At 33.6% G+C, this 11,612-nt stretch overlaps 1 long non-coding RNA gene across 1 annotated transcript in view; it reads left to right on the top strand.

Annotated features, from left to right (window-relative positions):
• Positions 1–10,952: 10,952 nt before the first annotated feature.
• LOC118180100 (uncharacterized) overlaps positions 10,953–11,612 on the top strand; it is a 40,747-nt gene continuing 40,087 nt past the window's right edge. The window contains exon 1 of the long non-coding RNA XR_015044367.1: positions 10,953–11,195. This is a non-coding gene — a long non-coding RNA (uncharacterized LOC118180100). The remainder of the gene's footprint in view (positions 11,196–11,612) is intronic.

Below are 11,612 nucleotides of genomic sequence, written 5' to 3'. Positions count from 1 at the left end.
ATAGCTTTTTTCTGAAATAGTAATCGGAAAGTTTGTGTTGCCATAAATATTTTTATAATTTAATCCGCTCTGTGACAACATTTTTCGTCAAGTTTCCACCTTGCGCGCACAGTTTAAAACATTCTACTGCATAATTTAATTTCATATTTAATATATAGCTTTTATAACATTTGAAAACTACTGCGAACCTAAAATTCTAAGAATTTTATGTTAAAGTTTTATTTTATTTGGAGTTGAGTTTATAAAATGTATTTTATTAAAAAAATCTGTAATGTTTTCGTGCATAATTTTTTTTAATACTACAATATTCATCAAATTTTTGGTTCAGTTAGAAAATAGTGCCCCTATAAAGAATTCCATCCAATTTCAAGTATGTACCATTAGTCATTTTTAAAATAAAATGCGCGCAAGTTGGAAACACGACGAAAAATGTTGTCACAAAGCGGATTAAATTACAAAAATATTTGTGGCAACACAAACTTTCTGGTTACTAGTTTCTAAAGCAGCTATATTATGCAGTCAGCTGTAAAAAGGTGGAAGTTAATTGCTTTTAAAATAAATAAATTATCCCAATTCTTGCAACAGTCACATATTCGAAGATCAAAAGGTGTTTAAGGTATATTTCAAGTATGAAACCCTTTAAAAAACAAAATCGGGATACGTTAATAATTTATGTGTATACCTAGTAATATATCTTTAGTTATAATAAATACGTCAAATTAGGCAAAGCGATAACCTTTCCTTTGGCATAGATTCAATCAACGCTATTGATTTCGAGGGTAAACAGGTACAGGTTTTTCATCATCGGGAAAATAGGAATTCTACTGATATTGCCTAATTATATGTTTTACTTTGACGTGTTTCTCTTCTCTGTCATAGTACCTTAACTTACAATATTTTAATTAATTTAATACATAAATTTTGTTCTCAGTATAACTTGTCTGGACATTTTTACTTGACTTGTACTTCATTTACCTTAATATGTAACTTATAATTTCTTGAGTTTTCGGAGTTACAATTTTTAGCTTATATATTAAATTGTATTCTATAGTTATTTATTTTCGCATAACGCTAAAACGCATGTATTTCGCATAACGCTAAAACGAATAGCCTCAGAACGTTGAAATTTTGTATATAGGCAGGGCCGGATTTAGACTTGATAAGCTAGTTGAGATACGGGGCGCTTTATAAGTCCAGATATTATATGTCAGTGTCAAATATGATTTTCGGACACCTAGAGGATTTTTTGGGGGCCTACTAGAAAGCAGGGGCCCTAAGCTATAGCTTGTGTAGCTCTTACGTAAATCCTGCACTGTAATAAAGGTCTGTTATAACATGTAGTGTGCACCTCCCTTTTTAGTTATAATATGCCATACCAAAAATATATATATATATAAACTCGCTCTGTTACTCGGCTCGGTGAATTCAGTTTTTTTATTCTTATGTGTTGTTAATTTCTGCATTTTTTGCTTTAAAAATGAATGATTTAGATTGTTCTGATGTTCCGGTTAAAATTTTTATGCCTTTAGTTAATCTGTATGTAATAGCTGTAGAATTATCAGCAATTTAAAAATTGTTTAATTGCGGCTAAGCCTAATGGAGCAGCCATATTTGTTTACATTTGAAACAGCAGAATAGTGAATTAAGTCAGTTTCTGTACATCTAATAATTTACGTTTCTAAATCAGATGATGGTGGTTCAGTGGTTTACTAATTTTAACATTTTAAACAATATTTTAATTCACTATGTGTACAGAGCGTATTCTTAGGCCGCCGCCTTCAACATAAACATAAACTTTATTCTCTTACAACAATACACTGGTAGTTCGGTTCGAGGTTCGAATCCCGCGAACGGGCTGGCTGCATGGGTGTTTTCGTGGTTTTCCCCATGTGTAACGTGTATACGAGCCAGTTTCCCTTAGAAAGTCCTGCACGAAGGCATCCCTCCCCTTTAGGCAGATAGCCCTAGTGTGCTTTGCCATAATTAAATACACCAACCAACACCATTTCTTACAACAATGCGAGCAACAGCGCCTCTAGCCTTTTCTACTTTCAAATTATTCAACACTCCCCACCTGAACTCGGTGGAGATTTCATCTTTCAATAATATATTCTAGAATATTCAATTAATGTTTCGACAATCAAACCTAGAGAAATGGTTAAATATAACAAACATGCATACATAATTATAAGCACATAAATTTCACGAAACATTAAATGACACCTATCAACGAGGTTTAGGAGAATCAAACCTAAAAATACAAAATACAAACATTAGTTAAGTTACATATTATATAACAATTGTATAAGTCTTTTTAAGGTACCAGTTGTTGTTTTATTCATACAAGATCTTATTTTATCATCTCTGCCTGGCATTAATTCCAAAATTTTACCTATTGTCCAGAGATTTCTGGGATGTTATTTTATTAGCAGGCAGAGATCGTAATCGTCTGCCAAACAGAAAATAAGAGGGTGTAGTGGAGAAGGTTCATTGGGATCGGTAAACACGTAGGTTATTGGTCTACAATTAATCGTTGTCTCGATTTCAATGAGCACTGTTTCAAGCTCTTTCACAGTAAGGGATGATCGACCAATAATTTTGCATAAACTGGATTTTATGGTTCATACCATACGCTCCCCAAACCCTCCCCACCATGGACCCCTCTCAATAATAATTTTCCAATTTATGCTTCTAGCAGCAAATAATTCTTTCACAGATGAGTCACTCAAAGTTTTGAAAATATGTTTTAGTTCTTTGTCAGCTCTTTTAAAAGTCTTGGCATTATCGGAGTACACGGTGGTACACAGTCCTCGGCGAGCTAAAAATCTTCGGAAAGCTAGTAAAAAACTTTCAGTGCTGAGATCAGTTACTAACTCTATATGTAAGGCACGAGTGACCGCACACGTTAACAACAGCATGTAAACTTTACCTTGCCTGTCTTTCGTAAAAAAATGGACCGACGAAGTCCAACCCGGTCACAGCAAATGGAGGCGACTCTTGGATTCTGTCTGAAGGAAGTGGAGCGATATCCTGTACCCCAGGACGAGCAGTATATCGACTGTATATCACACATTTGCTGATGATAGTCTTAACACGCTGCTTTCACTTAATGATCCACTATTTGGCTCTGATCTGAGTTAGTGTCGAATTAACTCCAGTATGCAATGCCCTTTCATGTGAGTCCATGATGATCAACTCGGTGAACTTGCATTTAGAGGGTAATGGAATAGGGTGTTTTAAATTCTCGTGACAGTCTTTAAATTGAATGCGACATTTCAACAGAAGAATTCCCTCTTCATCAAGCCTTGGATTAAGGGAGTAAATGGAAGAACGGAGAATTTTTTTTATTTGATAACTTAATTATTTCCACTTGATACGGTTCTCGTTGCGTAATTTTTACCCAATAATGTTCAGCTGCTTCAATCTCAAAAGCACTTAAAGGTCCATTCTCTGTAGACATTTAAGTAGCCTGTAGAAGTCTCCCAATAAATTCTAATACATAGGCAGTAATTCGAAGAAATTTTCCTAAAGAACTGTATTTTCCTATATCCAGAATTGGGGATTCATTGTCAATTACAGATGGAGTCAAAATAATACTTTTGCTTAACTCTAACGATTCTGAATTTGGTTGCAATTTATTTTGTTTCGGAAAGTTTTCAGTAGGAAAACGTACCCAGTGTGGCCCATGCCACTAGAAATCATTCTTAACTAGTCACTGAGAACTAATCCATCGAGGCAATAAATCTGAAGGATTTTGTCTTCATTCGCAGTGTTCCACAATTTTTTGTTGCATATACCCTGTATTTCCGTAACACGATTGGCGATAAATAGTTTCGAATTATTTGGCGAACCTTTAATCCATGTAATGGCGATTTCGGAATCGCTCCAAAAATAAACATCCTCAATTAAATCACCAAACATTTAAAAAAATATATTTATACATTCCAGCAGCCACGAGTGCTCCCATTAACTCTAAACGAGGAAGCGTGATAGATCTTAAAGCTGCAACCCTGCATTTCGACATGATAAAGGAAGTTTTAATTTCTGAATCACTCGTATACAGTATCTGAAATATACGATGGCCCCATATGCTTTAAGACTAGAGTCCGAAAATAGGTGAAGGCTTATATTCATTGGATCGTCATCAAAGAAATTTCGCTGTATCAATATTTCAGTTAAATCACTAAATGCATCCCTCCAAATGTTGAGTTTGTCCTTAATCTCTGCAGGAAGGACCTCATCCCAGTCAGCACCAGAACACCATATTTCTTGCATAATAATTTTCGCCCGAATAACAAAGGGCGCAATAAATCCAAACGGATTGTATATTTGGGCCATACTTTGCAAAAGTTTCCTTTTGGTAGCAAAATCGTTTTCAGAAGAAAAGTCAATTTTTTTAAAATTTAGCTTTATATTGTCCTCAATAAAATTCCAAATTATGCCTAAAAAATTCGATTCACTAGTTAATTTGTTAGCTGATTCCTTAATCCCATATAACTCTTTGAAAGCCGATGTTTCGCTAACCTGTATGCATAAAATACCGAACCGCCCGAAAAGGTTTCCGGGAGCCACAGCAATTTCCTCCCCTCCCCATCCATTAACGCACAAAGAAGAGTGAAGTGTTCGAATGTCATCCTGTCTACTTCCAAACAAATAAAGATAAGAAACCATAAATAAATCCCTTTATGACAAGCTGTCTGCAATCAACTGATACAATGCATTTGGGAAACCTGCACCTGCTACTGCATACCTTAGAAGAGGGAAGAAAACAACATCGTAATTTCGGCCGTTTTGGGCGGTTGTGGTCGTTTGAATGAAAAGCCGGCTGCGACGTTACGGTCTTCAAAGAGTTAAGACCCATAAATCGTTTAATGTTTTAGAATTACCATATTTACGCGAATCTAATGCGCATCGTTTTTGGCCAAATGTAGTATTCAAAATTGGGGTGCGCATTAGATTCGATGGCGCATTAGATTCGAGTGCAAAGTTCGCCGATGACGTCAACCAAATTTCTCGACTACATTTACCGTTACATTTATCGTTGACACATTATTGCATAGAGGATACAAACTGCAGAGTACGTAGTCACGAAATGGAGGGCAAACAGAGAAGAATGTCATATGACGCTACTTTCAAACTTAAAGTAATTCTTTATGCTGAAAAAAATGGCAATAGAAAGGCAGGGAGAGAGTTCAACGTAGCTGAGAGCAATGTTCGCTTGTGGCGGCAACAGAAATTGGCACTGTTTGCAACTAAAGCTAGTAGAAAGAAATTCACTGGCCCTCCCAAAGGAAGATCTTTGTAGATCTTTGAAGATCTTTGATTGTAAAATCTTTCAAGAAATGCTGCATTTCAAATTCATTGAATGACAGTGACGATGACGATGACGAGGAAAGAAGAAATGAATCTGCTTCTGACGAAGAGAGCTGCGAGGATTCCAGTGATGAAAACATTAGTGAATAAAGACGTTTACTATTAAGCACTGATTGTAGAAACTGTTAGCTAGATAGAAATGTTACGATTTATTTCATGCTCATATTTTACGATAGGTACCGTATATACGGTACTAATAACGAAATACTATATACGGTGCTAATTAACAATGATTGTTTCACATGACAATTCCCCACTAATAGGTTAAATCTATGTTCTGCTACTTTATGTATAAATCCATTGTTGTATAAAATATGGTATCTAAATTTAAATAAAATTATCATACCATTTATTGATAGTTTATATACAAATCCATTGTTGTATAAAATAAGATTCAATAAATTCCTCATATCATTGATGCGCATTACATTCGCCGACAAACAATTTTTTTATTATTTAAAGTTTTAAAATGGGGATGCGCATTAGATTCGATGGCGCATTAGATTCGCATAAATACGGTAGTTCTTAATTTTCTGAAATTCATCCCAGTAAACTATGTTAACTGCATCTACAGATAACCGATATGCATCTTCAACCGTTCCTGCTCCAAAATATAGGTCGTCGACATAGACAGAAAAATTCAACATCTCGGAACTGTTCGGCATTTTATCTTTATATTTCCGAATGTGATTTTATAGTGCGGCCAAAATGAAAGGAGATATAGTCAAACCGAAAGCTACGCGACACATTTGCGTAATCTTAAAAGAGACATTATTTTCATTAAACGAAAGAAATTTTAGTTGATCTTTACAATATGGTAACTGGTAGTTTGGCGACATTTTGGAGGCGATAAAGGTTACTACCTGGGACTTTGGTAATAATGTGAGCAGTACTCAGTTCCGATTACGCATTATTTTGTGTGAGGGAAATGAGAGATCATGGGATATGTCATGTGATATTAATGGACGAATTACGGTTCTTTAATCGGAAAAGGGGGGAAATCGGGAAAAAATCTGGAAATTTTCTATTTGGCTTTATTCTGTGTTGTGTGAAACAGTGTTCGTGAATTTTTGGATCCCATGGCCGTAACTAAAGTGAATTCGAAATGGGTATTTAGTAGTATTGAAAAGGGTAGTAATAAATGTTTCTTTAAGGTTGTGCGAGATAGAAATAAAGATGTTTTATTAAGTTATTTATTTTACCTGGTACCTTGCTGTGAAATATAAGTATGATTTTAAAGATCCTGAAACAAAAAGAAGAAAAGTTTATCGGACACGTAATCAAGATTCTGAAGAAGATTAGGTAAGTTAGTATTTTTAATTATTTGAGGATATTATTTTTATGCATTGTTCTAAATGTAAGGTGGAAGTAAAGTAATTTGGTATTATTGGGAAAATTGTTATTAGCAATGATTTAGTTTAAAGTAATTAGGATTGTAAGCTAATTTTTATTAATTTAATGTATGTGCTCATTTATATTTTAAGTAGTGTTTTTGAATTTAATTATATTTTAATTAAATGATAGTTATTTTGTGAATTTTATGTTTGTAGGAATTCGGTATACGTTTTAGTTGAAGTAAACGTGCATGGAAATAATTTAAATATCTGACACTAAGTATTTGTAATGGTTGCGGTATGAATTCGTTGGTGACGTTTATAATATAATAGATGATTTAGAGGTAAAAGTTTTTGGATATTTTATTTATTTTATATGTGGAAATGTTCATATTTGGAAAGGGTAAACACTTTTTCGCGATCAGGTAATTTCATATATGTTCTTTTTACCGGGTTTAAAGATTCAGAAAATTGTCATGTATTTTCGTGAAATTTTTCTAATTTATGAGAAAAAAGCAGTGTACATGGATATAGTGAAGAGTGTGCGCAATGCCATTTTTGTGCAATTCTGGGATGTTTTTTTAAGTAAAAATAAGTCGACGTGTACATGGTTTAGTGATATTTTAATTAAATGATAGTTATTTTGTCAATTTTATGTTTGTAAGAATTTGGTATACGTTTAAGTTGAAGTAAACGTGCATGGAAAAAATTTAAATATTTGATACTAAGTATTTGTAATGCTTGCGGTATGAATTCGTTGGTGACGTGTATAATGTAATAGATGATTTAGAGGTAAAATTTTTTGGATATTTTATTTATTTATGTGGAAATGTTCATATTTGGAAAGGGTAAATACTTTTTCGCGATCAGGTAATTTCATATATGTTCTTTTTACCGGGTTTGAAGATTGAGAAAATTGTCATGTATTTCCGTGACATTTTTCTAATTTATGAGAAAAAAAGCAGTGTACATGGATATAGTGAAGAGTGTGCGCAATGCCATTTTTGTGCAATTCTGGGATGTTTTTTTAAGTAAAAATAAGTCGGCGTGTACATGGTTTATGTGTATGTGTTATTTTGAAAAACGCGTAAGGAGTATGGTATTGTGCAGTCCCACTTTTTCCCAATTTTGCAGTGAATATTTGTCATGATTAAGCAGTTTTGTTAGATAAAATTTCTAGCATAAGTGTAATTCGGCTAGTAGATTGTTGGAAGAAGTGTTCAGTAGATAAAAAGAAAAGAAACATGTCTTTACTTCGTGAAGACAAAATGGCGGCGGGGAAAAAAAATAGAGGGTTGCTGTAGGAGAGTTGGTTGCCAAATTTTCGCCAAAAAATCGCCAAGTTACCATAATGTAAAGATCAACCGAAATTTTAGCAATTGTCTATCACCTTCGGCAATTCCTATCATCAAAAAAACTTTTTAAATGTCTTCGCAAAGCGCTATCTTAAACTTACGAAAATTTAACATAATGTCTAGTATATTTGGATTAAGATTAGGTCCCGATTCAAAGGCAGTCATTTAACGAATTCGTGTCCTCTGTCTTTGAGAGCATCGTACACAATTCTTACCAATTGGTTTCACTAGATCGTATCACTGCTCGGTGCGGCATAAAATATCCCAAATTTGTATCATTATTCGGACATTCCTCCACAATTCCTTCTAATATCTAGTTCTCAATTATATTTTTATATTCCTGAAAAATCTCCGGAGTGTTACTTAGTTTATTGTGAAGGTTAGCGAATCGTTTCTCAGCTACCTTAAAATTATTTCCCAGACTATTCGGACTGTACTTCCAGATTAAATTTGCCTCATATCTACCGTTTTTAAACTGCAAATTTCTTTGAAACTGGTATATTATTTCGCAGTCAATATCGGAATAATCATCAGAATCATTAATTCCCATATGTTCTAATTCCCCCAAACCTCTTAAATCTTTCAATACAATAATGTTTGTCATTACCGCTAAATTTTCAGAACTATTTTTATTCCTTTTATTTTTCTCAATTCCTGAAGCAACCCAATCAAACACAGAACTGATTGCGTACAACCCTTCAGATATTTTAATTCTTTCAGAATAAACTACATTCCAGATTTCAACCCCGCCAATTAATATCTCAACATCTGTGTTATTTTTTCTAGAGCAATCGGTGACCTGCAGCCCAGATGCTCCATGAAGTCTGCAATTTGTTTACTAGGCAAGCTGATGGGCGCCGAGGAAATAACATCCGAGATCAAACATTCAATTTTTATTTTATTATTTTGTTTCCAATTCTGAATTTCGATTTCAACGACCGGATAGGAATGATTCATTGCCTTGGTCGCACCAAATGAATAAATAGAAAGTCTTTCGTAACGGACTGGCGTAAGTTTTAAATATTCGGCCAATTTTTTTCGTTATAAAGGATCTGTGACTGCCTTGATCAAGAATTAATCTAGTTAATTTTGATTTATATTCAGAACAAGCATAAACTGTACAAGTTTGTAATAATATTTCCCTGGCATTACAGTCACTAATATTATTATCACATTGAGGAACAGAAGCAATCAATTTTAAGTTTTGAACTTTATTTCTTTCCTCAGAATTCAAAGTCAGGCATTTAGTTTTATTTTCGGAAAAACCTTGCTCTGACTTTTTGTTTACAGGGGATTTATTAGTACAAATCGATTCATTGTGATACATACCGCCACATTTATTACATTTAGTTTTATTTCTACACTTTTTTGATGTATGAAATTTTTTAAAAAAAGAATAGCAGCGGTTTTCGGATCTTAGTTTCTTTAATTTATCAGAAATATTCCGTTCGCATTTAAATGACTCGTGCAAATTATCACAGAAGATAACTCGTGCAAATTATCACAGAAGATAACTCGTGCAAATTATCACTGTTACCTGCAGTATGAAATGCAGCCGTGGGTGTATTTTTTACACATTTTCTAGTTTCATATTTTGATTGATCGACTCGCGGAGGCATAGGATTTTTCCTTTCATTTAATACTAGATTTGAAACTTCCCTGCATTCTATTTCCTTTTTAATAATATGTGTTAATTCCGAAACTTCAACTTTATCTTTCGATCCTCTTTGCAATTAATTTTCAAAGAATTATTTGGAGTCTGCTTTGGAATTAATTTTAATAATATTGGAATTAGTAAATGTCCATATGAGCCAGAAGTTACCTCTAAAGCTTCCAAATTACGAATCGAAACTTCTAATTTATCATACAATTTACGTAAAGTCTTTACGTTAGCAGAATTTTTAACAGCTTTTAAATTGAAAATTTTCTTCATGAATGAATTAATGATCAAGTCTTTTCGACCACATCTGTCTTTTAGTGATTCTACACAAGTATCATAATTACTTTCTGTTAATTCAAAGGCTGGAACAACATTCGAAGCTTGTCCCGTTAAGAATGTTGGTTTAATACTAGTATCCGGTGCACACGAGATTTGGCTACTTTTATGATGAGCAGGAAAAACGGGACATATACTGGATAAGTAGTAAACGGGTATTCAAAGAATATATATAGTTATACATAGTATATGCTATGAATATAGTGAGAGTGTATAATGTATAGTATCTACACGTTCTTTGGGTCATTTTTGGTGTTGGCGATAATTTTCAAAATCGCGCCAAGGCTGCACCGTATACTAGGATTTTCAGAATGTTTTTAAGTATGCAAATTTTTGAGAGCGTTTCGTTTTTATCTATCGAATTTTCGAAACTATTCCAAAATTCGTTCCATTGATTGGGGTCTCCCTAAAATTTATCAACAGACGATCTCAATGTGGAACGTTTACGTTTCAATCTGTCTAACTTATTTTCCATTTTATTTAATTTAAATACACCCACGACAGCAATAATAAATATTTACTAATTTACTACAAATAATCACTAAATAATTAATTTAAGATTTCCCTACCTTAATTTGGAATTCCATTGTCCCTTGAATATGAACTTTCCATTCTTAAATCCAAATCGAAACACTCAGATCGAACACACAAAATCTTCGCAATGTCTTATATTTTCGCCACATGCACCATATAATAATTTTACGTTTCTAAATCAGATGACCAGTGGTTTACTAATTTTGGCTAAAGTGCAGAATCGCCCACTTATTTGGCGCGTTGTGTTTGGCAGTGGTTTACTAATTTTGGCGACAGTGCAGAATCGCCCACTTATTTGGCGTTTGTGTTAGCCGCTTTTTACCAGATTGATAAATGCGCCAAATGGTATCCAAGTCCATTTTGCCGTTCAGAGCATTTTCGCGCATGCCGAGTGTGTACTTTGAGTTGAGAATTTTTTGTGAGCGCGAAATTCGGAGCATTTTCGCGCGTGCTCAGTATGTATTTTAAAATATAGAATTTCTAATTGGTATACACGATAATAGATGGTAGAGGTGCAGTTATTTTAAACAATAATTCGAGAACATTTCGAGAATTCGTTACTTTTCGTTCTTCGGCTGAGCGGAGTGGATTACCCCTTTTCAGGTAAGTGAAAGTATTTTTATTTTTCAGCGTTTTGTAATGATTTAAACTTTCTAAAATTGTGTTTTTGTAAGGACTGGATTTTCATATTTAAAAAATTTTTGGAAGTATTAATTTTTTCAGGGTTTTGTAAGGATTTTATGTTCTTTAAAATTACTATATTTTTGAAACGATTCAAGTTTTTAAAATTATTCGGTTTTTTTGAAGGGATTTCCAGTTAAAAAAAATTTTCCATTTATTTGTTTGGCTCTTTTTACAAGAGTAAGAAGAATTGGATTTTTGTCAATTTTCTTTGACTTTTTAAGTGAAAACAGGTTGATGTGTACATAGATAAAGTCAAGATAGTGCGGAATGCCATTTTTGTGCAATTCTGGGATTTTTTTTTAATTGAAAATAGGTCGATGTGTACATGGATACCGA

This window comes from Stegodyphus dumicola, chromosome 12, assembly GCF_044657685.1.
Source record: "Stegodyphus dumicola isolate Sdum_Otavi_A_Nest chromosome 12, ASM4465768v1".
Classification (NCBI taxonomy): Eukaryota; Metazoa; Arthropoda; class Arachnida; order Araneae; family Eresidae; genus Stegodyphus; species Stegodyphus dumicola.
Note: the sequence above shows the minus strand (reverse complement) of the source record. Positions and strands in the feature narration are given on the sequence as shown.